This window comes from Schistocerca americana, chromosome 4 (assembly GCF_021461395.2).
Source record: "Schistocerca americana isolate TAMUIC-IGC-003095 chromosome 4, iqSchAmer2.1, whole genome shotgun sequence".
Lineage (NCBI taxonomy): Eukaryota > Metazoa > Arthropoda > Insecta > Orthoptera > Acrididae > Schistocerca > Schistocerca americana.
The window spans coordinates 552,790,945-552,817,611 of record NC_060122.1 but is presented as its reverse complement, the minus strand read 5'-3'; the positions used below and the strand labels follow the sequence as shown (position 1 = coordinate 552,817,611).

Genomic DNA, 26,667 nt, shown 5'->3' with positions numbered 1-26,667 from the left:
TGATTCAGACCCTCCACTCGGCTCTGTACCAAAGGTCCGCAGTCAGTCCTGTCGACGATGCTGCAGATGGTGAGCTCTGCTTTCATCCCGCTAGCGAGACTGGCAGTCTTCACCAAATCAGATAGCCGCCGGAAGCCAGAGAGGATTTCCTCCGATCCATAGCGACACACATCATTGGTGCCGACATGAGCGACCACCTGCAGATGGGTGCACCCTGTACCCTTCATGGCATCCGGAAGGACCCTTTCCACATCTGGAATGACTCCCCCCGGTATGCACACGGAGTGCACATTGGTTTTCTTCCCCTCTCTTGCTGCCATTTCCCTAAGGGGCCCCATTACGCGCCTGACGTTGGAGCTCCCAACTACCAGTAAGCCCACCCTCTGCGACTGCGCGGATCTTGCAGACTGAGGGGCAACCTCTGGAACAGGACAAGCAGCCATGTCAGGCCGAAGATCAGTATCAGCCTGAGACAGAGCCTGAAACCGGTTCGTCAGACAAACTGGAGAGGCTTTCCGTTCAGCCCTCCGGAATGTCTTTCGCCCCCTGCCACACCTTGAAACGACCTCCCACTCTACCACAGGTGAGGGATCAGCCTCAATGCGGGCAGTATCCCGGGCAACCACAGTCGTAGTCCGATCAGGGGATGCGTGGGACGAGCTGGCCGTCCCCGACAAACCCCCATCCCGACCCCCACAGTGATGCCCATTGGCAACAGCCTCAAGCTGTGTGACCGAAGCCAACACTGCCTGAAGCTGGGAGCGAAGGGATGCCAACTCAGCCTGCATCCGAACACAGGCAGCTTTTAACTCAGCGACCGGAATAGGTCTCTTGCAATAACTGGATATGCCAACCTTTTCTTTTTGTGGACTAATTGGTCATTACCGATGACGTATGAAAGTTCTGATCTGTAGAAAGTTGAAAACACGTTTTAGCAGTTTCTGGTTTTGAATTTAATTCACATGAGGCAACATTCGCATAAGCTTGCAGAGGAGAATAAATGTTCTTAATTTAAATAGCAAAGAAACAGAAATAGAAACATGAAAGGAACTTGAACTGAATACAACAGTAGCCAAAGTGTGAGGCGTAAAATGGCAGATGATTTGGTGAAAATGGAAAGCCTTGGGAATTTCGGAGGGAGACATTCTGAGAGAGACTGGAGCAGAGGGTGCAGCCTACTTTCATAGAACATGTAGATTTGAATGGTGAGAGGTATGGGTGAGATATTGGCGGTTGTGGAGTGACGTCATTGGTGTAATACGAAGAAATGCTGGAACGTAAAACACAAATGATCCATCGTTGTGCCATTGTCTGATAAATTTCTGAGGGCGGCTTTGTACGGAGTGTTGATATGATCCGCATTATAGCGGGAGGTACCAGAGCCGTTACAAGAGAAATAATGAAGAAACATTTTAAAATTGTGGCTGCGAATCCGGAAAATCTGAGGATTCAGGAAAGGCAGTTTTGGTGGCAAATCAAATTAATAGTTATCTTAGTAGATTTTAATACTGAAAAAAGAAGAGGTGCGTAAGAATGTGAAATAAACTGTTGTTAAATATCAACAGCAACCAGAAACTATATTAAACCAATTAAAAATATGAAAAGTTTCACAAGGGATGTGGTACTCGTAACTACAAACGACATGAACGAGGAAATGAATGTCTACGTTTATTGTTGAATTTGGATAACACACTGCAAGAAAGTTAAGGACATTGGCGGAGAAATGATTCTGATATAGTAGATGAAACGTTATTAACGCAGATACTAGCGAGCCACGACGCTTCCCAGTTGCAGGCAATTTATTTGAAATTAAAGGGGTTTCAAACAAAGATGACGGAAGATTAGATGAACCTTAACGGGACAGATAAGAAAAAGAAAAATACAGGTAATACTGAGATCAAGCTGCGCAGTTACAATATGTCTCTAAGTCTGTAACTAAAACTGAGAGTCAAAAAGAGAAATAAGTTCCCTCTCATCATGACATGACGCCGTTATAAAAAGAATGGAAGGTGATACTTTGACTATAATGTCGCTGTAAAAGGGTATAAAGGAAGGACCTTGGGGATAACGAAGTTTCGGATAAGGAAGGTAAAGTAAATGTGAGATCGTTGAACTACAGCAGAAGAGGAGAACATCAGAAGACGCTAGAAAGACAGTGTAATGATTACCTGGGGGCGAAACTCACTAACAAAAGACTGTGTTTTAATTTAAGAAGAGTGTTGCCTTGTCTAAAAGGCGTTCATGACTCTAGAGTATTCTGTCCTTTGTGGAACTGATGCGCGGTTCCTTCATCAACTGAAGAAAGAGGTGGAATAATAAACCAGGTAGCTCGTAAATATAATATTCCTTAGAGCAGTAAGCGATGGAAGCTTTTATGAGGACGACGCTTTCATTTCAAGAAAGAGAAGCAGCAGATGATTACTCTGTTAACACCTTTTATATAAAGAATAACGTTAGTATTCAGCTATAGTAATTCAGTATCTCTGGACTGAAATTAAAACTGCTATATTTTGTAGCACGAACGTAATGTACTCCATTCAAGTAAATGCTATTTAATTTTAGGAAAGAGTTTGTCTTTCATTCCATAAGTTGCTTGCACGAGATTAAAATCGGACTAATTCAGTAGTGGAGTGGATACCAATGCTCTTAAAAAGTAAGTTCTAAGTAAGAAGTCGTAGCCCACAGTTTATAATGCCTCATTTATGCAGTTTATAATAAAACAATCTAACATAGTTACCAGATAAGAAAGGTAAAAAGTAAGAAAAAGTAAAAAAATAAGCATGATTTGATCTCAGACTGTAACTCTCACAGTCATTTAAAACGTTATTATGTATACAATGAAAAAATGAGCAATCCTTTTGCAATTTTAACGTCTATAAAAGGAAATCACGTGCCTTGAAATTGCAAGAAGGGAGAGATAATAAGGAAAGATAGAGAGGGGACGGAAAATAAGAAATGGAGAGAATAATGGAGGAAAAGAAGCAGGAAACTATATTGAATAGAAAAATTAAGACTGACTTATAAAAAGTATGTATTGTTATACACGGAAGTGCCAAAGAAACTGATATAGGCATGCATATTCAAATACATAGATATGTAAACAGGCAGAATACGGCGCTGCTGTTGACAATGCCTATGTAAGATAACAAGTATCTGGCGCTGTTATTACATCGGTTACTGCTGCTACAGTGGCAGATTGTTAAGTTTTAAGTGAGTTTGAACGTGGAGTCGGGGCACGACCAGTGGGATACAACATCTCCGAGGTGGCGAGGTAGCGATGACGATGATGATTGGTTTGTGGGGCGTTCAACTGCGCGGTCTTCAACGCCCGTACAAAGTCCCTACTTTTACACGGTCCAATTTTTTTACCATATCCAATCTAGCTACTGTCACGAATGATGATGATGATGATGATGATGAAATGATGAGGTCAACACCAACACTCTGTCCTCGGGAAGAGAAAATCCCCAATACGGCCGGGATTCGAACCCGGGATTCCGCGATGAAGAGGCAACGACACTTGCAACTAGACCACGAGCTGCGGACCCGAAGTACCGATGAATTGGGGATTTTCCCGTACGACCGTTTCACAAACGTACCGTGAATATCAGGAATCCGTTAAAACATCAGATCTCCGACATCGCTGCGGCCGGAAAAAGAACTTGCAAGAATGGAACCAACGACCACTGAAGAGAATCGTTCAACGGGCCAGAAGTTTAACCCTTCCTCAAATTTCTGCAAATTTCAATGCTGGGCCATCAGAGTGCGAACTATTCAACGTAACATAATCGATATGGGCTTTCAGAGCCAAAGGCCTATTCTTGAACCCTTGATGACTGCACGACTAAAAGCGTTACGCCTCGCCTCGGCCCTTCAACACCGACGTTCTACTGTTTATGACTCGAAACACGTTGCCTGGTAGTACGAGTCTCGTTTCAAATTGTATCGAGCGGATGGACGTATGTTGGTATGGAGAAAACCTCATGAATTCGTGGACACTACATTTCAGCAGGGGATTGTTCAAGCTGGTGGAGGCTCTGTAATGGTATGCGGTGTGAGCAGTTGGAGTAATATGGAACCCCCGATATGCCTAGATACCAATCTGACAGGTGACACGTTCGTAAGCATCCGGTCTGAATACCTACATCCATTCATGTGCATTGTGCATTTAGACGGACTTTGATAATTCCAGCAGGACAATGCGACACTCCACACCTCCAGAATTGCTACAGAGCGGCTCCAGGGACACTCTTCTGACTTAAAACACTTCCGTTGGTCATAATACTCCCGAGACATGAAAATTATTGAGGATATCTGAGAGGCCTTGCAACCTGCTGTTCAGATGAGATGTTCACCCCCTCGTACTGTTACAGATTTATGGACGGCCGTGCAGGATCCATTGTGTTAATTCGCGCCAGCACTACTTCAGACATTAGACGAGTCCATGCCACGTCGTGTTGCGGCATTTCTGCGTGCTAGCGGGGGGCCCTACACAATATTAGGCAGGTGTATCAGTTTCTTTGGCTCTTCAGCGTATACCTCATCATTTACAGATGATATGGAGGAATTGTACAAAAGCACGCAAGCAAGATAAAACTGATGTTCAATGTACAGTTACAGAATTACTTAGATTGAATGACAAAGAGAAGTAACTCTCAACGTGTGAATAAAATTATATCTGACAATAAGGGACAAAAGAGTATCATTTCAACAACGTAATCCCAGAATTTCAAATGGTAAAATGTTAAGTGGCAGTCAAATGAGAAACAAATACACGCCACAAGACTATGGAATGGTTACATTCAAAAGTAATCACCACACGCGTTTTTATTCCACTGCCGGACGAGACGATCAATTCTTGTTTTGTAGAATGCTATTGGCTGTTGACGGGTTAACAGCGGCGCACTTCGTCGTCCGACTGAAACAGACTCCAATGTTGTGTTCAGTACGCCAGAGGTGTGAAACTCGCAAGATGAAAGACCCGGGCTGTACGGAGGATGTTTCAGTGTTTCTCAAACAAACCACTGAAGCGTAGCCTCCGTTTGAATGGCAGTGTGGGGGTGGGTGTTATCGTGCAACAGGCTGAGGCCGTCCGACAGCATTCCGACAGCCGGATGGCAAACGGCAGAGCTAGCAGCACAAATATCCCACATCTCTCCCACAAAAGAAATCCAAAACTGTTCACACATGTCTCAGTAAAGTCATGATGACCTTCTCGACTCCAGTGGCTCTCTACGCGTTGAGTTCTTCGAGGGTGCAAGCATGATCAATGTGCAGCATTACGAAGACACTTTGCGGAAAGTGCGACACCCCATCAACTCAAAACGCCCAGGAATCTTCCTGTTGCACGATAGCCCGAGCACCCCACACTGCCAGTCGAACGAAGACTACGCTTCAGCAGTCTGATTGAGAAACATCCTCCGCACAGGCCGGATATTTCACCATGTGATTTAGACGTCTTTGGTAACTTATTCTTTTTTCATTTGACTGGTGGCTAGCTCTGAGCACTATGGGAGTTAACATCTGAGGTCAACAGTGCCCTAGAACTTAGAACTACTTAAACCTAACTAACCTAAGGACATCACACACATAAATGCCCGAGGGAGGATTGGAACCTGCGACCATAGCGGTCGCGCGGTTGCAGATTGCAGCGCCTAGATTTGACTGGTCCTCGTATTATAGGGCAAACAGTGAAAAATGATTGTGGGACTGAAATGAGCTGATTTCAATATGTAAGAATATAACACTATATGGTTAGTGTCAGAACAGAAGTACAGGAGCCATAGTGATAGGCCTCTGTGGTGCGTAGTGGGATAGGTGGAGGTCAGGATACTAATAGTCCACCGCTCTGGGCTTGGTAGTTTGGCGTCTGACGTATTGTTACAGAAACACGTTTGCTAGAACTTTTATTTATTGTACAGTATATCATCTATAACATCTGTGGTGGTGTTCAGAGAATTCAGTGCTCTGAGGACAAAAACTCAAAGTGGCGCAGCCAGTAGCGGAAGGCCTAACAGTTTGCAGTGTCAGGCGACTGCTGTTCGCGGCAGTAGCTGTGCAAGGACGCTGATACAGCAGAACTTGGCTGCTTGTAAGGCAAACTAGAGGCAGCCCAGAATCCCAGGACTTAAGTCACGTCGTGGACCCAGGCTGGATGAAAAAACTTCCAGCAGCAGTGGCTGCCGACAAGGACAGAGACAGGTAGCTTGGAGTTTGCCTGCATTGGTGACGGTAGCTGAAATCTGCAAGGTAGAAGGTCGGCAGCAGCTGAAATAGGTCGCGAGATGGCCCTCTGGTTGAAGGACGCTAAGTCCTCAGCATCGGACTTGGCACCAGCAGCAAATCCGCATCTACCAGTGGCAGACTCCAAGGAAGGTGACTGATTGAGACATGTAGACTCGGAGACTCATAGTCACGTAGATTTCTGGACCGACGTAGGTCTTTCCTCGGGACTAATGGCTTTGTTCTGTTAATCTAAATGTGCCAGGATTCGGCTTAAGTTATTCGCGTGGCTTCTCCCACTACCCCCCCCCCCCCACCTCCCTTGGAGGTTCGAGTCCTCCCTCGGGCATGGGTATGTAAGTTGTCCTTAGCGTAAGTTAGTTTCAGTTACATTAAGTAAGTGTGTAATCAAATGTTTCAAATGGCTCTGAACACTTCGGGACTTAACGTCTGAGGTCATTAGTCCCCCAGACTGTAGCGCCTAGAACCGCTCGGCCACACGGGCCGGTAAGTGTGTAATCCTAGGGACCGATGACCTCAGCAGATTGGTCCCATACGAAAGTACCACAAATTTCCCAATTTTGCAATAATTTTCTCGTCTCTGCAATGCGTTACAAATTTCTTCAGACACTAATGGATCATTTCGTAAATTTTGATAAGATTGTGCAACTGGCTGCTACAGTTCTGCGGCCATATGAACTAGGATGCTGTACATTTCATTTTTGAGCTATCCACAAGCTGAGAAATCGAGAGGATGAAGGTCATGTGATCTTGGAGGCTAGGGTACAGGTTCTGCTCGACCTTTTCTCTTTAGACCATGATGGCGCGTTTCACCGTATGTCATACATAACCAGCAAAAAGTGCCCCAATATGCATGCATCAAACTCACCTTCCATCCGCCGTGGCCAGACGTTAAACCAAATTAAATAGGAACTCAATCGAAACGTTTACATTTCAGATAGGTTTTTACCATGGAAGTAAACATCGTGCTCCACGTTCCTCGGGGTTTGGTGTTTCCTTATTGGAGTCTGATTCCCAAGGTGCTGTGGAGCAAAATCGCGTACAATTATTGCGGTATTTCTATGCTGCAATCTCGCGTGGCATGTACTGATAACTTACTGAATTCAGTCCTAACAGCAATCCTCGATTTTTCAGTTAATACCCGCCCCTTAAAATATGTTATTGGCCTTTTTTTTACCGAAGGTTATTATTTCAATAAATTAATGTTGCCTGTTATTGTTCGTACTTCATTAATTATAAAGTTCTTGTCTTTGTATTAACTAAAGAAGCGCTTATTTAGCCTTTATTATTCCTGTACAACTCACTTTTCTGGCTATAAGCCCATTTTACACAGCTGTTCCGATGAGCAGCACCAAGCAAAGATAGAAACGTCAACTTCTTAATCTATCGAGTCTCAACTCAAACTGTGAAGGTTATCTTCGTTGACAGTTTTCACTCAGCTAAGTTTGTATTCTGCAACATACAGTACGACAGCATTCACAATAACTATGAATACACGCAATGTAGTAGAACTACGAGCATAGGAAACTGTGTCATTATCTGCTTGCCAATGAGGGCATCCAGGTTTTTTCAGATGTATAAGTAATACCACCGTCTAACACAGGAGAAAAATTGAACTGATTTTGCTCATTCAATACCAAATGTGGGGATACACAAATTTGTTTTTTAACTGCTAATATTTATAATTGAGTCAGCTTTGCGCCCTTTCTCTCTGTGTGTAGAACGTCTAAACATATTTGTTCTTTTGGTTTAAGAAATGTTCAACAAAGGATTAATCTGCTTTCTTCCATCTCCAGGTTCCATGGTGTTCATCCTCACGCGAACTTCGCTTAAAACAAAAGCACAAGTAGGTGACAGATGTTGAAGTCCTAAACACGGGGGGAAAGGGTGCAAAGCACACATAATTAGAAATATTAGGAAATAAAAAAAAGATGTCTGTATCCCCACATTTGCTATTGAATGAGCAGACTCACTTCTATTATTCTCCCCTTTTAAACAATATTATTACCTGTACACAGGAGAAAATTTTGGGTGACTTCATTCGTAAATAGATAATGACACACTCTCCTGTGCTTATAGTTTCAGTCCAATGTACGTTATTCATAGTTACTGTAAATGTGTTCCTAAAGAGTGCTGTGAATACAAATTGTATCTGCGTCAGAACTATCATCAACGATACCGTTTACAGTTTACGTCAAGAACCGATTAAGAAGTTGACATATTTATCTTAATTGGTGCCCTCTGTCTGATCAGTTATATATTAGGAAATAGCCTTATAACACGACACCTTGGTCACACAGGAATAATAAAGTTTTGAAACAAGGCTACGTAAGTGTTTCGTTTAATTAATACAATGTGCAATGTCTCACCAGGTATCTACAGTCGGATTCATTCTAAAAAAAATCAAATTCATCAATAATATCATAAAAGTACTTATAGTTAGCGTCGCTGTCTCTAGATCGCGGGGTAACGGGTTCGATTCCTGGTGGGATCGGAGATTTTCTTCTCTCGTCGTCCTAATCATGCAATTTCATCTTCACCACAAAGACGGGCAAGTCGCCGAATGGGCGTGAAATAACAAGACTTGCAACTGGCGTGCGAACAATCGCAAGCGTAGTCTCTCGCCCAATAATGCCATACCATCATTTCATTCACAACGTAGGGAACTTTCATGTGCACATATCTCATTCCTTATTTTCAGCCGGCCGCGGTGGCCGTGCGGTTCTAGGCGCTCCAGTCCGGAGCCGCGCTGCTGCTGCGGTCGTAGGTTCGAATCCTGCCTCGGGCATGGGTGTGTGTGATGTCCTTAGGTTAGTTAGGTTTAAGTAGTTCTAAGTTCTTGGGGACTAATGACCACAGCAGTTGAGTCCCATAGTGCTCAGAGCCATTTGAACCATTTTTGAACCTTATTTTCGTAACTAAAAACTTAGAACTACTTAAACCTAACTAACCTGAGGACATCACACACATCCATGCCCGAGGCAGGAATCGAACCTGCGACCGTAGCGGTCGCGCGGTTCCAAACTGTAGCGTCTAGAACAGCTCGGCCACCCCGGCCGGCTTTCGTAACTAAACCTCATCCTAATAGTAATTATAATAATCTCAAAAAACAGGTTGACCAATATCGCTTGAAAATCCTGTTTTATTAACTACCGGTTTCGACACATCTGTGCTGTCATCATCGAATTTTGTAATACGTCGAAACCGGTAATCAACAAAAAGATTTACAAGCGGTCTTGGCGAGCCTAATTTTTAAGAATAATATAAAAATTCAGATCGCCCCCAACAGTTACAGCCGGCCACTGTGACCGAGCGGTTCTAGGCGCTTCAGTCTGGAACCGCGCTGCTGCTACGGTCGCAGGTTCGAATCCTGCCTCTGGCATGGATGTGTGTGTAATGTCGTTAGGTTAGTTAGGTTTAAGTAGGTCTAAGTCTAGGGGACAGATGACCTCAGGTGTTAAGCCCCATAGTGCTTAGAGCTATATGAACCAACCAACAGTTACACAATCTCAAACAGATTTCAGGCATTGCCTCTCACCACGGACTATGAGGTGGCCGACGGTCTTCTCTTGATTACCGGGAGCAGAGATGTTTGCGTGGAGTTGTCTTTACTAGTAATTCTGTTCTCAATACACTTTGCAGACAACATGCACATGTATCACTGAACATACTAGCAAAATAATAGCCGGACGTGGTGGCCGAGCGGTTCTAGGCGCTACAGTCTGGAACCGCGCGATCGCTACCGTCGCAGGTTCGAATCCTGCCTCAGGCATGGATGTGTTTGATGTCCTTAGGTTAGTTAGGTTTAAGTAGTTCTAAGTTCTAGGGGACTGATGACCTCAGCAGTTAAGTCCCATAGTACTCAGAGCCACTTGAATCATTTTGAATTTGCAAAATAACTGTGCGGCACATAGTCCAGGAGAAACGACACGATGAACATTGAAGAGCATGAAACACTTTCTTTTCCTCAAACTGGAGTGCAAATTACTCAGTTAATGTTCATCCAGTGTTTCGTAATAAGAGCACTTAGTGACTTTCTCTCGCTTACATGGTTAACTTGAAGTATTTAAAACGTTAGGCCATTTGAAAAGTCATGCGACGTCCGAATCTGTTTTATATAAGGGAGTTTAATTCTTTAATAAATCGGAAATTTCCTGGTATATATGTAAATAGAACTACGTATTAAACCTATGGAAAAGAGAGCCCCGCAGATGACACAGATGTTGGGGATCATTTCAGTGGCTTAAGAGTCACGGGTGAACGTGGGGGAATCGACGCTGGTTTCCAGTCGTCATCGTCGCACACAACGGATGCAGGAGAGCATGGAGACTAGACTAGGCATTGGGTAAAGGGTAGTGGCGTGGGTTGGTGTGCAGCGGCAGAGAGACTCGTAAACTCGCTTTTACACGGCGCGGGCTTTCGCCTACAGCGGGCTGTGCGTAGCAGACACCCCCCCTGGAACAGCGCAGCGCAGCGCTTTTCGCTTTTTCGCCGCCCGTGTTGTACGGCGCGTCTCCAGCCAACCGTGACCCACATTGCACAGATCAACGACACCGCCGCAGCAGCTGGGGCGAAGGGGGCGCTGGACCGTCGGCGCGAGGCTCGCACACGTGTGTACGGGTGTGGGTGTGTATTTCATATTCAGCTGAACGCGCGGCGGACGAGCAGGCAATTTAGCCGGTGCGGTGCGTAAACGCGCGCGGCCACGGATACGGCGAGGGGAGAGGTGGATGGGGCGCATGCCGCCTGCGGATCAGGCCGGCGAGGCGGTGAACGTGAACGTGAACGTGGGCGCAGGGGAGCGATGCAGAAGAACCCCAGAACCCCTGCTGCTGGGAGTTTCTGAGACGTAACCAGCAAGGCGCGTCGGCTGCGTCTTGCATGGCGAGTAACCTTGCGGGAAGCAGAACAGATAGCGGCACTGCCGTTTCCTACGCCAGCAGGTGTTGGTTTCGGTGACGGGGGTAGGGGTGAGGGGTCAATCAAGAACTCCTGTGCTGTCAGACCTGCGCACAGAGCACGGCTGCGCACAAATTCTTAAAATGAAAGAAACTTTGCACTAAGAGCATTACGATGCAGACATCCATTGTACTATCTTCAGACCTCTCACCGTTTAACATTCCAGACCAGCAAATATTCGTAATGAGGCCTAACCTCTCCTACGTCAATATCGCGCGGATATCTCCTTCCATGATTTTATCACTCCCTCCAAAATCTTTGGACACTACGCAGTCTCTTTGGCTTTTGACATCCGTTTACCTTGCTCCACGCTGATTCTTTTTCATTTCATGCAATTTTCATCTCTTATAACTCACATTGAGCACCTCTGCACATTTCCGTTATCCGCAATCTCGAATCCAAGAATCGTATTGCCTGTTTGTTGTAAATAGTAGATCTCTTTTTCCGACTAACTGCTTAGTACACAGTATCAATACTGGGAATAAGAACAATATACATAAAGATTTAAAATCACTTATTCTTGCCCAGAAAGGAGTCCAGTATTCAGCAACGCATACTTTCAGTAGGTTACCAGCAACCATTAAGAGTTTAGTATCAGACAAGGCACAATTCAAACATAGTTTAAAAGAATTTTTTGTGGCCAACTATATCTATTCCATCCATCAGTTTCTCAACAAGTACAGTAAACCATTTTAATGAAAATTTATTATACTTTAATTTTTGACAATACTTGGTTGTAACAGCCAAGTAACTACCTACTGTGTGAATGATGGATGTATGGAAAGCAGATGTAAGTCTTAAGCCTGTAAATAGTGGAAGTTTAATTTTAAATCTTGTACATAATCTGACTGTTATTAACTGAGGAACACTAGAATGAATAATTTACTTTAATTTTTGACAATACTTGGTTGTAATAGCCAAGAAACTAGCAAATGTCTGAATGATGGATTTAATGAAAGCAGGTGTAAGTATTAAACCTGTAAATATTAGAAGTATAAATTTAATTCATGTAAACAATTTCACTGTTTATTGACTGAGGATCATTAAAATTAATGAAACTCAAGTTTATCTAATTACATTTTTGTAATGTGTTTATCTGACATTTATATAGCCAGTAGAGACTTAGATGGTCTAACTACGCTTGAAGATGGAATTCAAAGTAAAATTCACAAGCGTAGCGCAAAAGCAATTGCAGGGTTAGGCCTCGTGGTTGTTAGTCTGAGTTTGCAATAATCCCATGTTTCGCTTGTCAGATAAAGAAGCCTCCTTATCCTCCAAATAATAATAATAATTCTCCACATCTCATTAATAAATAAATGCTGTGGTTATTAAATGTTAATGTAACTGTGAAATTTAAGTAATTTGTTAACCTGGCACTCAGCCATTACTGGCACTTATGTAATTGTCATTATGTATCATTGGTCATTAGAATTTCTACAGTTTTAAATAGACTTAATTTATGAAATCTCTTCTCACAAGTTATTTAGTAGTTAACAGGACTCATGCAAACTCATTTTTATGAAATTCAGTCTTAGTAACAATAAGCTTTAGCCGCTGCTGCATGCTGCTGCGAATTTCTGTAAATCACATGGAAAAAGGCAGTCATCTAAAGAGGTTAGTGCAAAACGTAGGGTCAAAACAGAGACACTGACACACCACAACATGTCACATACTGTAATCCAGTAAATTCCGTTGCACAAGCCAGATTCTATAGCACTTCTAAATTGTTACTCAAATACGCAGTCAGATAGCTTATCCAAATGTTAGTTTTAAGTTTTTCACGTAACGATCTGTTGAGGGCCTAAATGACAGTGAAACTGACACTCATACAAAACGCACACATTGCTATGCAGGTTAGATTCCGTTTACTGATAGCTCAAGTTGCTTATGGAGTAAACCTTCATTGACGAACATAGGTCCATTGGTTGTAGCTGCGCTATATATTAGTAGCATCTACGTTACATTTTATCAACCGAATTAAACATCTGTGTCTTGGGTAATCCGATATAACGGTAAGTTTTGATTCGGTCTCGCAATTTACGCGTGCGCCTATCAAAGACTGCATAAATCTTCTCTCCCACTTAGTCGATCGTAGAACTGTGGGACTCTTTAAGCACACATTGAAATCATCATATGTCTCATACGAGGCCAATATTTCGACCAGTTGGACGATGTGGGGATGGGAAGTCCGTTAGTGCTACCCATAGCCAACTATTTTACAGGGAAATTTGAAGACATCGCTTCGGACACGGGTCTAGATAAGAGAAGTTGCTTTTGTCGTTTCGTTGACGACACATTCATTATCTGGCCCCAAGAACATGAAAATCTGGGCGAATTTTTAGAACAACTGATCGGCATTTACGACCACATGAGGTTTACAATAGAAGCGGAGACAGACGTCGTTCGCCGGAAATCCAATAGACACTTCAGCCACAGTGTACAAAGGAAACCTGCACACATGGATCTGTACCTGCACATTCTTAGCCACCACCATCTGCCATAAATCGTGGTTATCTGAACACGTTTATCCACCGCGCAAAAGTTGTCTCAGACGCTGAAAATCTGCCACTAGAACTATGTCACCACCAAAAAACCTTCCGGGAAAACGCTACAATCACCGCCCGCCGGGTATCACAGGGTATTTCTGGCGAGACATGGGAGAAGGACACTACCGAAGAAGAGAACAAGAATCTTGCGTTTTTGCCTTTCTGTGACACGCTGTCGGGAAAGACAAGCCGGCTCCTGAAAGGACACTTCTCATCTGTGTTCAGGCCCCCAGCAAAAATAAGACAGCTCATGAGGCCTGCAAAGCACGATCTAGGGCTTAAAACGCCTGTAGTTTACAAGATACCACGTCAGTGTCGCTGCCACTTCGTCGGCCAAACACTAAGCACTGTGGAGCAAGCCGGACGGAACACGCGAATTGCTTACGCCTACACTACCCTGAAAAATCAGCCGTGTCAGAACACGCTTTAGAAAACTGACGTCGAATTCCAGTCGACGAAACATCTGTCATTATAAGGACGATGGGATTTTGCGATAGCGTCATAAAAGAAGAGGTAGAAATAAAAATATATGAAAACACCACCAACATATAATGACACTGATGATGTACGCAGCTCCCGTCTGGGGATACGCAGCTCCTACACGCTTGCACCACCTGCAGACATACAGAACAAAGTGCTATACATCATTAGCAACGCTCCACTACACACGAACCGTGGATCTTCACATTAAATACCACCTTGAAACCCCCAAGAAAATATTAAAAAAACACTCCACATGACTATACAGGAACTCTAGACACTCAAACTATCGTTTCATTCTTACTCTGGGAAACTATGATCACAACCACAGGTGGAAGCATAAGCAGCCAAAGACTCTACTAGCTAGGGCTTCCACCTATGGAAAGCTGACATACATCCACAAGCGGCAAAATTGGCAAGCCCCTGCATAACAGCAACTTTGACTGCATATGCCAGGTACTATTAAAGCTGAGCAACAGGCTACACCAGGGAAACCGATAAGCTCGCACACTGACTCACAAACAAACTGCCAAGATTACTCTACACTGTGAATCTGATACGTGACCTATCGAACACAAAACGATGATGAACCTAACTGTTACAGGTATGACGCCGACCAAGAAGTCAACATCGGCAACCAGCGCCAGTCGCCGAGTAACATCACAGCACAAAGACAAGGTATCGACCTGCATGATACCCACTACTAACAAAGCTTACCCTTGCATGACCTGTCGAAGGCAGCAAGAAAACCGCTACCGCTCTTACTAACCGACCCAACTATCGAAGAGGTTTTTTTTCCCTTGGCTCCTGCATTCGCAATTGTTTTCCTCTGCCCTTCAAACCGCTACCCTTCATTCACCTTTCGACCCAATCTATCTCCAGATGAGCGCGTGTTAATGGTTAAGCTTAACGAGTCTTACACAAACATCGCAGAACCCACATCCCACGAGACCTCACTTTAGTGAAAACTAACTCTTATGCAGAGATGGCAGTAGACCTATTGAGTTGGCCATCATGCCAGTGTGGGCGTGGAGGGGCTCGACCTCTGAAAAAAAAAAATAGCCAGCAAGGGCAGCGTTTTGCAGCTCAGTACAGTCTGTGACCTGGCCACCGTGCGGCAGAAGCGAGTTCACCAGACGCTGGACGAAAACATTACCACAGTTGGCGACGAAGAAGGCACCACTGACGTTACAGCCAGCAGCGCGGCTATACAACGGCGCTGCCACAGTGACGCGCCAGACATTTACCACTTGACAATGGCCGAGGAGTTTTCGATCGAAAGCTCGTGTGAATTTAAATCACTGACTCGTCTGGAAGCTTGAGAAGTTTTTATTAGACAACACTCCTTGTTCTCTCCCTGCGAAAATTTGACTGATCTCCTTTCTCAGACAATGAAATCCACCTAAACATTTATCCTTCCTGTCAACTATAACTCTTCCCCTACCTATCTCTCCACGTCAGGACTCCCCCTGCCCTCTCTATCTTTCCATATGCATCCTTCTCATGTTATGGACGTGCCGACACCTACAACCTTCCTGTATCTGCGTAGATACAATAAAACGGACCACTATGCATGTACATAAACCGTATGGCACGATGAAACATCTAACGTTCGCCTCTCCTAAATATTTTTCCCAGTCCAGGTCCTTTAACTATTTAGTGAAAGTTCAGTGTTTCTTTTCAAGATCGTCACCTTTCTGCTATACCCTTTCAGGATCTTTCTATTATTGTTTAATGTACTTATTTCGTAGAATTGTTGTACATGTCACTTTTCAGATCAGATATTTTCCTCTGTAGCTTACAAAATAATAAATGAAACGAAGTTTTATTCAGATAGGTAATCGTAAGAAAAATTACTTTTACTATATAGTTATGAACACAGTTTATTTATTTATTTTTCAGTCAGTTACAGTAATGTGTAATAATTTTTTTAATATAAAATTTTTGTGTTGTGTAGCTGATGTGTTCAATTCATATTATACAATGTACTTATAATCTATGCAATATATGACACACATATACAGGATGTTAACTAATATGTGAGAATGCTCTCCCGGGTAATGGATGGATGACTTAAAAAGAAGCCAAATAGTCACATTTTTTTCTGTCATTTTTTATTTTCTTAGTTACAGACTTTTTTGTCGTTACGTGTTTGCTTCGTATCTGCATTTTTCTTTTCAAATTTTAGGCCTGGTTCTAAAAGTATTTTTTTTCCAAGTATTGCCTTACGATGACTAAATGGAACGCTCAAAATGTCTACTATTAGCTCTAACACAAGCTTCTTAGTCGGAAACATGGTTTATCTCATTCGTTCCCATATACAAGTTTCTGCTGTAGTTGCTGAAATCCTTCTTGAACTGTTCGTCGCGGGCGCACACAAATGAGAGGCTGATATGTGATTTCACACGAGTATTTCTGTATGGTACTTGGCAGTCTACAGTACTGAAGTGGGTTCAATGAAACGATTGTTTTAAATGACATTATGCACTTTCCGTGAATCGCCAGCTTTTTCTTATTTCCCACCCGCAGAGCCTCTTTGCAGGCACCTTATCTGGTACAAGTCTAGTACAGTTAGCAGGGGGAATCAGATAGCAGACATGAGGTGACAGCTGACTAACGTTAGTGTGCAAATGACTAATGGTGCACCACGAGAAACCTTGTATTCTCGGCTCCCTTTAGAAAACAATTACGTTCTCAACTAAACACGAGTTACACGGCCAGTACACTTGTTTAGAACGTTGATGTTCAGCGGTGCATAGCTCGTTCGAGAATCCTTTCTGACTTTATTTCTTTCCATGCTGTTCTGACGTAAATGGCGTTCCTTCGAAGAGATTCTTCGAACTGCACTTATAACGACGCAGTCAATTCGAAGCATTGACACACAACTCATTTTGCTCTCTTCTTTCTCAATATATTATGTAATTTCCTTTGAACATCTCATTATATAGGTCATTGTATTATATAAGTAACAACCTGTTTTTATATTGGCTGCACAAAAATTTCAGTTATACATATTCATTTATTGTTGAATATTTATGTAATATGTAAATTGCAGAATGAGTATCATGAAAAAATCATAACCATTTCTGAGCTAGCTGCAATAGGTAGGGCAAATTCATTGTTTGTGACTTCGCTTGGGTATGAACATTCAGTCAGTAGCTGGTAGACTCTGTGGTCAATAGTGGTGCCCAGTGGAAGATATGTATCTTCCTGTAAATAAAGTGGCAGTGTGTTACGAGGATGAAGGAAACCATTTAATGTCATGGAGTATTAGTCACAAAATTTCATCGAAGCACTGTGGCAGAGAAGCAAATGCCAGTCTTCCACTACAATTACGAGTCCTACTTCGGCACAAATAAGCATAACAACTTCGTAAAATGCCGCTCTCGACGTTCCTCGAAATTTGGAATCAGTCTCAGATCATCTACGATAGAAGACGTTCCCAGAGCGAAAATGAAACACCATGTTCCTATGGACTTTAACCTGTAATGAGTTGGTAGGTACACTGTGAAAAATTTGTTGCCACTTATCCGTATCACTGATATCTTTTCATGGCAAAGTGGGCAGGAGTTGCAACCCGAGGTCTGGGCTCAATATCTCCTCCCTCCCATTCCTGGGGATGTGGTACAAGGGATGCAATGGTTTTATTGTTCTGAATGTTTATTTCCATTTATTTTTATTTGGCTGTTTTTTTCACAAAATATAAAAAAGGTATTGATAGGGTCCAACAATATTAATTCTGAACTTAAATTTTGGATCAGTAACCGAAGATCTATTGTCATTTTCGAAGTAGGTCTTTTTCTACAGATTTCTTAATTTACTTATTTACAGATACGGTGCGCGATGTGGAAGCACTTCCTGTTGTGGAGAATGAATCTACAGCTACAGCTACATCTACATGGATACTCAACAAATCACACTTAAGTGCCTGGCAGAGGGTTCATCGAACCACCTTTTCAATAATTCTGTTATTCCAATCGTTCACACGGTGCTATCAACACAAATTTTAAAATTTCCTGTTTCTCTGAATCACCCTGCTCAGCGTTAGACGACGACTTGTAGAGAGAGAGAGAGAGAGAAAAAAGCGAAAAAAGGTACGCTCCCCCCTTTTTTGAGGAGAACACAGTGACTGGGATAAGCTATCTTCAAATGCTGCAGAATTGACTTTTTACACAACCTGTTATTTTATTTATTGAATTACTTTTTTAAGCAATAAGTATCTGAAACTAATAAGGAGACTCGATGCGTCGAATTGGGAACGCACATAACTGAAAACGTACTGATAGGTGCAGCAAAGGGCAAAAGGAAAGAGAGCAAAGTGTGAGGCTAAGGAAGCGCTTAAATAGAACGTAAGGGTGGAATCCGTACCACCATCAATTGGTACTACATCTTGCACCGGATGGGAAACAAAAAAACTGAGAAGAATCTTTCGCACTGAGTACAAAAAAAGAAAAGGGGCCAAAGGCTGCTACACAGTGCGAGGGGTCACGACGAAACTCGCCATCTGCTTTATTATCCAGGTACGACTTCCCGCAATCAAAATGTTCGAATGTGTGTGAAATCTTATGGGACTTAACTGCTAAGGTCATTAGTCCCTAAGCTTACACATAACTTAAAGTAAATTATCCTAAGGACAAACACACACACCCATGCCCAAGGGAGGACTTGAAAGTCTGCAGGGGCCAGCCGCACAGTCCATGACTGTAGCGCCCTAGACCGCTCGACTAATTCCACGCGGCCTTCCCGCAATGGCTAAGGTAGATCCACGTTGTACCGTGTAGTGTTCTATCATCGTCTTGTAATTTTAGCTTCTCTTACCCGTGATGATCCAGCTGCGTGGAGGGTCGTGGAACGCACTCTACAAATAACTGGAAAAAATATTGTCGATACTTTGGGTTACAGTGTCGTTCTTGCAAATAGTTCCGAAAGTCCAAAGTGCCCTTAGTGCCGTCTTGAAACAAATAACTTGATGTGTGTCCACGACGCCACGTCAAGGCATTAGTTTACATACGTGGGTAATACGTCTCATCTGGGAATAATATAGTTTCCGGTTCGATGTGATTCAGTGTAACTCGAAGGAAGTACGCTGACATTTGCTCCACGAAGTGCCACATTGCCATAGACTCGCCTCAGCTAAGACGGTGTTCATCGTTGTCTTGACGCCATAGCTTGTGCACATGGGTGAGTGCACCATATGGATCGCATGTAGCCTTGATCTGGCCACCTGCTTACCGTCTACAATGATATACCACATCACCGTGACGGCAGTGTCCAGTGTTACGTGGTAAATCGTCCTCTACACCACTCGCCAGTTAACGTTTGGGTGTTGCATCTCCACGATATTATCGAGTCGTTCACGCTGCAGGACACTATAAACCGTCCATGCCGTCACCAGTCGAGTCGCTGGTAAGGGAAGTAGAACGTAACTGAGGTCGAGGTAAAAGACACCGATGAAGAAGAGTGACGAGGGGACGTGATGTATTGGCACAGGTGGTGAGATGGAGGGCGGCGCTAGTCCTTCTAATGACAAACTCGTCAGACTGTCGGTGCCATAGTCTGATTAACGTGCTCACAAATAGGGCGACCGCTCTGTCATGAACGTGATAAAGGCCAAGCCCTCCACGATCCGGGGGGTCAGAGTCTCATATTTGATCTTGAAAAGCGTTCCTGAACTCACGGAGAACCCAAAAGCAGATAGTATACGGCGAGCTAACATCACCGATATAGGTAATATCTGGGTGATGTGCGGAATTCGTGACTGTGTGCGGAATCGTCCGTTGGACGATGTCCAGTGCTCTTTGGCGGATACTGGCTGTCCCAGTCCGAACATTTCGTAAATGTCATCTAAAGTTGTGAGCAGCCGTTCGTCGTATATCGTCTGTGAAATCAATGCTGAGGCATTTCAAAGTATCTCTGAGTTGTAAGGGGGTGACACTGTCCTCAGGCAGTGCAACCCCGATGTTCATCGCCACTGATATTGCGACGTTGATACGACTACCAGTGGCCACGCTGTATGTAGCTATCCAATTAAGTGCGCTGGTGGTGTCATCGCCGTTGCAGATCACAATCACCGTTTCGTCAACGCACGCTTTACATCGGAAAGGGTGGCCTCGTAACGTCATACCCGTGAGTCGTCGGCGCAGGCCGCATAGGAGTGGTTGCATGCCCCCTGCATAAAGTGAAGTGGACAGCGGGCAGCCTTGGCGTATCGGTCGAGAAATGGTAAGGGGCTGCGTAGATCGGCCGTTGACAATCACCTTGGATGTCGCGCCACGGAGTAGTCGCTTGAGGACAGTGACAAATGGCTGTAGGATCGCGTAAGTTGGAGGACCGCTTCCAAATAGTCGTGGTCCACGCAATCGATTGCCGCCAGGGCACCCTAAAGATGACATGCCCTCGCCAGTGAGATCAAGTCACGATATTCACTGACTGCTGTTTGAATGTTATTGTCGCCTCCTAATGACATTTGATCGGGTGAGATGACGTGTTGTAAGATCTGGGGTATCCGCGCCGCCAACAGTCGATAAATCTTAAAGTCGCAATTCACTTCACTGGGCGGTATTCCTGCATCCTTGAGCCACCGCACGGTTTGTGAATAGGAATAATCATCCCTTCTACAAGGGGCGCAGAGAGTGGCACGTCTGGGGGTAGTACTTCGCGACAGACGTCTATCAATCGCGTGGCCAATAAATATTGAAAAATCCGTAAAATTCCAAGGGAAGGCCATCAGGACCCGGAAACTTGTTTACAGCTCCTTTTCTAATGGCGTCGATCACTTCTCCTTCCGTAATTTCTTCCTTCAAGGCCGTTTCCATTGCCGGGGTGACGGTGCCGTAAATCTTCTGAGAGACGTTCTCCAGTGCTGTCGGATCAGGGGTCTGAACTGAACAGAACTGGGAATAATGATCGTAGAACGCTGTGGTTGTGTCTTGTCGCGTTGTGAGGCGACAACCGTTCTCCGTACCGATGAAGCGTATCAGCGCTCATTGGCATCGTTTACGTTCACAAGTCCGTGGAACATAGACGGGCGTTCACTCGCTATCCTATCCTGCGTCCTCGAGCGGATGACCACCCCCTCTATGTGGCGTCGCATATTAGCGACGGTCTGAGCCTTAGAGCGGTGGACGGCCATTTTTTGTCGTTCCGGGGACGGCGCCATAGCATCGCAGTCTCGCAGTACCCTGAAGTAAAAATCACGTGTATGTCTACGGCAAGCAGCGTGGTCGCTACCGTAGGTTATCAACGTCCGCCTCAGTGCCGGGTTGGCACAGTCCAACCACCAGCGGATCGTTGTTAGATACCGCACGATGGCGATGTTCACACGAATGCCAAGTGTGCTCAATGGCTTGGCAGCAGTCCGGGTACGACAGGTGAGCGACGTTTAATTTCCATTGGTTGCGGTTTCTCCACACTTGTTGTCGCCGTAGGGCGATGGCACAGATGTAAGCTGAGTGGTCCGAGGATGTTCCAGGGAACAGTTCCTATTCTGTGTCCCAGTGGCAAGAGAGCGTGAGACATAAATTAGGTCGTTGCGACTTGAAGAGTGACTCGTGGAGTGTATGAATCCCGGTCGGTGGCCGTGAAGATGTTCCCAAGTGTCCACCATCTGCAGGTCTCGGATTAGCGTCTCGAGTTCCGGGCACGGATTATGTCGTGGGAGTTGGTCTCTGGATGCCAGTATGCGATTGTAGTCACCCCCAAACACCAGATGGTCGCGGCGGCCTTGGAAGGGCGCGGCGTCATGTTCCGCAAAGAATCGTGAACGTTCGCGACGTTTGTCCGTCCCGGAATGTGCGTAGATATTGATAAAGGGGACACCCAGTACTGTGAATGCCACTCCTCTTGCCATAGGCAGAAACAGGATATCGTCCGCCACTATCCCTTCCCGAAGAAGTACTGCGACGCTGGTGCCTGCGAGGGAAGTTGGAGAAACGCGTGCGTCATAACCGTACATGCCTGGGAAATCGTCGACGTACACCTCTTGGAGAAGGGCTATATCGATGGAAGCAGAATTCAACATATCCTGAAGCAAAGCTACATCTACTCATCTACATCTACATCCATACTCCGCAAGCCACCTGACGGTGTGTGGCGGAGGGTACCCTGAGTACCTTTAACGGTTCTCCCTCCTATTCCAGTCTCGTATTGTTCGTGGAAAGAAGGATTGACGGTATGCTTCCGTGTGGGCTCTAATCTCTCTGATTTTATCCTCATGGTCTCTTCGCGAGATATACGTAGAAGGGAGCAATATACTGCTTGACTCTTCGGTGAAGGTATGTTCTCGAAACTTTAACAAAAGCCCGTATTGATCTACTGAGCGTCTTTCCTGCAGAGTCTTCCACTGGAGTTTATCTTTCATCTCCGTAACGCTTTCGCGATTACTAAATGATCCTGTAACGAAGCGCGCTGCTCTCCGTTGGATTTTCTCTGTCTCTTCTATCAACCCTATTTGGTACTGATCCCACACTGCTGAGCAGTATTCAGGCAGTGGGCGAACAAGCGTACTGTAACCTACTTCCTTTGTTTTCGGATTGCATTTCCTTAGGATTCTTCCAATGAATCTCAGTCTGGCATCTGCTTTACCGACGATCAACTTTATATGATCATTCCATTTTAAATCACTCCTAATGCGTATTCCCAGATAATTTATGGAATTAACTGCTTCCAGTTGCTGACCTGCTATTTTGTAGCTAAATGATAAGGGATCTATCTTTCTATGTATTCGCAGCACATTACAATTGTCTACATTGAGATTCAATTGCCATTCCCTGCACCATGCGTCAATTCGCTGCAGATCCTCCTGTATTTCAGTACAATTTCCATTGAATTGATCAACTCGCACAAGTGTATCACTTCATAGGGATATGTAAGGGAACGATCACATGGGCTCAGTAGTATAAGTAAAGCAGGTGGCACACTTCAGTTAACTGATAAAATGTTACCTGAAACGCTATCTGTCTACAAAGGAGAATTGTTGCAATTCACTCGTGTGACCCATTCTAAAATATTACTCTAGAGTGTGGGACCCGTACCAAATATCACTAACAAGGGATATTGAAAGAATACAAAGAAAGGCAGAACGAATGGTCACAGGTTTGTTTGACCCGTGGGTGAGTGTCGCAGACAGGCTGAAGAAGCTGAACTGGCAAGCACTTGAAGCTACGCGCAAACTATACCGTGAAAGCCTTTCAAGAACCGGCTTTAATAGTTGTCTCTGGGCATATGCCACAACCACCTGCGTATCGCTCCCGTAGGGATAGCGAGGAAAAGATTAGGTTAAGTACAGCACGAACAGAGGCATTTGTATCGCACTTCCTTGACTCTTGCGCAGAAAGGTTTGGAGTTTACTGCTGCATCCATTTTCAATAAGCTACCACAAGAATTCAAAAATGTTAGTAGCAAGCCACACGCTTTCACATCGAAACTGAAGAGTTTTCTCACGGGTCACTCCTTCTATTCTGTCAAGGAGTACATTGAAAAATTAAGTTACATGTTATATTGTTGATAGCGTTTACATAAACTTATGACTTGTCCTTTTATGGGTTCATAAACATCTTATTTTATCTGTTATTAATTTTGTGCTGTAATTTCATGAACTTGGAGATATCCAAGAGAGGACCAAATTAAGGTCCTATGGAACTAGATGTCTAAAATAAAAACAAATAAAAACAATCTTCCTGCGCTCCATACACGAATGGAACGGTGCAATGGGACGCTACCACTGTCACTCACTTGTGTGTGGTTTTCGGAATACGGATGTAGATGTAGGTGTAACATACTATACGCGCTTTCTACTTGAGCCATGTTTCTCTCGAATTAACTGCTGTCACCACAAATATAATATAATGAAAATGTAAGTACACGGACGGTTTTATAACTCAAAATGCTTCGACATGTTATAAGTCTACCACACTCAAACCCTATAACTTCCCGCCTTCCGGGGTGGCCGAGCGGTTCTAGGCGCTTCAGTCTGGAACCGCGCGACCTCTAGGGTCGCAGGTTCGAATCCTGCCTCGGGCATGGATGTGTGTGATGTCCTTAGGTTAGTTAGGTTTAAGTAGTTCTAAGTTCTAGGGGACTGATGACCGCAGATGTTAAGTCCCATAGTGCTCAGAGCCAATTTTTATAACTTCCTTTCGCAGCTATGGAGAACATCTTCAGCAGAAGTACTAGACTCTTTGAGATGGACTGTTAAGTCATGCAACACGTCCAGTGATTTTGAATCGTGAAACACGTCCAGTGATTTTGAACTCAACTTCCAGGAGCAACTCCAATGTCATTCGAGCACGATGAGGAAGTTCCACAGAGAAATTTCATGTACGTAGTTGCAACTTTCGGATATTGTGCCTGCGGTGTACAACAAAAGTATTAATCATACGTTTCACCTGTTATACGTGGCACTACTTGACGCACAATACGCGGAAGTACTTAACGGTTACAGACTACCAGCCACAATCACATTATAAGCTTTTGAGTCCGTTAACGTAAGTTCATGTGATAGTTGTAACTCATATTGTTTAGTTTCCGAAAGAAATGTTAATTAATCGAATTAACTGAAGATAACAGATTTGCTTGTTGGCAACGATAACGCGTGCAAAGTGGTTTTTCAATTGTTTCCTCTAAGTGATTCAAGGTACCCCTCGAGATGATGCGACAGACATTGGAAAATTTTTCTAATTTCATTCAGTTATGAAAGAAGCTTAATGTTTTATTTTTAAGAAGAGGCGAATGCGTCGAAAAAAAAAAATGCACAATGAAACTGTGTGGGCGAAGTGAGAAGTGATTGCATGAAATTTTGACACTCATTCGGTGGTACTCGCCTGCTTCGGTTTTAATTTTTTGCGTGCTACAACATCAATTTAAAGATTTCATCATTGTCACGGTTAGTAATCATACTTTACTCTTAACCATTTCGGTCGCTTATTATGAGCTGTTTGGGAGAAAAGCGAGTCGTGGTCTGCACTTGCAGTCATTAACTCACGAAACAACATCTGTTTCACTATAAGAAAGTTGGATCAGGTTCATCACCAAGCGTTCTTCATTGCACTATAAAATAGTTCATTACTTTGTCCTATACAAATCTTCTGTCATTGGGTCACTGTCTCTCTCTCTCTCACTCACCTCTTGGAAGCGACTGTGCTAGCAGCTAGATACATATATTGCCTTCCAGGGACGTTGGACATAACTGTAATTTAAATCTTGTATCAAGATTTTGTCGTGGTGTAAATAATTTTATTTGTGGAGTCTGTACTGAGGAATTTCTGATTTTTAACAAATTTATTGCTGAAATAATCGTCGGTTTAATACCAGAACACAGTAAATATTTGTCATTACGATGTTTGCTTATGTAGCAAAATTATGACTCTTGCAGCACCAAACGGAATTTTTGCGGACTGCTTACTGCCTCTTACAGTTTTTGTAGACAATTTCGGCAGTACTATGTAAACAAAATCATACTCTGCGTGGCAAAGATATAAATAAAGAAACTCTTCGTTTCAATAGACGAAAACACACGCACTGGGTTTCAATTACTTTAAATTCACAGGCCTCAAAAATAATTGACTCTAAGATGAAGAATAGAACAGGATCTACCTTTTCATTTGAAAAAAAAATCTAATTAGCTCAAAGTTTCAAACAAACGTTTTCCGTTGTAATGAATTTTATAATAGTTCACGATTGATTACGTCCATCAGTACATCTAAGTATATGACCTAGTAACGTCGTCCTTAGTTCGTCATGCAGATACCTGCGGAAGCTTCCTCAACTTCGAAGGAGCTGTTTCAGTTTTCCTATAAGCTATATTGACTACTTGACATATATCAGAGCAAACAGATTGTTCCACAGCACATTAAGCTCAGTGATGCGTGACAATAACTTAATTTATTTCATAATGCTTAAGCCGAAACTCGCTTGAAGCCACAGTTTATCAGTGAGAAACTTTCTGTGATTTGATTTATGCATAAACGGACATGCAGTCACTCGAAGAATGAGATAATCTGTGTGACTTATGCGGACTGTTTTCCTACCTTTTCAGAATGTGATGTCTTTCTGTTGCACACAGCGAATGAACTCCATTTGCAACAACGAACACTGCACAACTAACCTACACTTCGCTTTCGTAGTACATCCAGTGCTTCAGGCTTATCAGTATTGCTTAAGCATTCGCTCAGCCAGTGCCGGTTCACTGATAAACTATAGCGAGCTCGAGCCAACGGCTTGTGACGACAACAAAGCGAAATTTTTGTATGAGAAACTATCGCTAACAAGTCAGTCTAATGGAAGAACCACAAATTTCTGAAGACTGGGAGGCTATTGAGCATTCGTCCTGCACTTTCTACCTCGCATACCCTACATAACACGACAGGACGCAGATACAAGCGATTTTCATAACATATCAGCTTGTAAGGACAAAAGCAAGTTTCGCTGTTTAGGAAGCAAA

General features: G+C 43.7%; 1 protein-coding gene across 1 annotated transcript in view; it reads right to left on the bottom strand.

The window, feature by feature from the left end:
• LOC124612927 (UDP-glucosyltransferase 2-like) overlaps positions 1-26,314 on the bottom strand; it is a 692,550-nt gene extending 666,236 nt beyond the window's left edge. The window contains exon 1 of the mRNA XM_047141425.1: positions 26,255-26,314. The gene's annotated coding sequence lies outside the window, so the exon portion shown is untranslated. The remainder of the gene's footprint in view (positions 1-26,254) is intronic.
• Between the last annotated feature and the right edge of the window lie 353 nt (positions 26,315-26,667).